Source organism: Euleptes europaea, chromosome 3 (genome assembly GCF_029931775.1).
Source record: "Euleptes europaea isolate rEulEur1 chromosome 3, rEulEur1.hap1, whole genome shotgun sequence".
Taxonomy (NCBI): Eukaryota; Metazoa; Chordata; class Lepidosauria; order Squamata; family Sphaerodactylidae; genus Euleptes; species Euleptes europaea.
The window spans coordinates 85421089-85421465 of record NC_079314.1 but is presented as its reverse complement, the minus strand read 5'-3'; positions in this window follow the sequence as shown (position 1 = coordinate 85421465).

Genomic DNA, 377 nt, shown 5'->3' with positions numbered 1-377 from the left:
TGGCAACACATATTTACTAAAATAGAAGTTTGTTATTCTCAAAATTTCCACCGACATGGTGCACACCAGGTAACAGCATGTGGGACTAAAAATATTTACCATACGAAACTGAGAAAAGTGCCCTCTTGTGATGATTTTATCACATCAAGCATGAAAAGTGAAAAATGGCCTTGTATATAATGCAACCTAAGGCTGTCTGTGAGGATTCAGTACACTACCGTTCTAGGGAAGACAGTGGTCTAAAGGTCTGGAAAATGGTGGCTAACCCAGCTCAAACTGTACAATTTTTTAAAAAAAGTTACCATTTCAGTTGCCATGTTGTTATTTGACATTTGAGTTGAACAAAGCAACTATAAGAACAGACATGAGCACCAGTA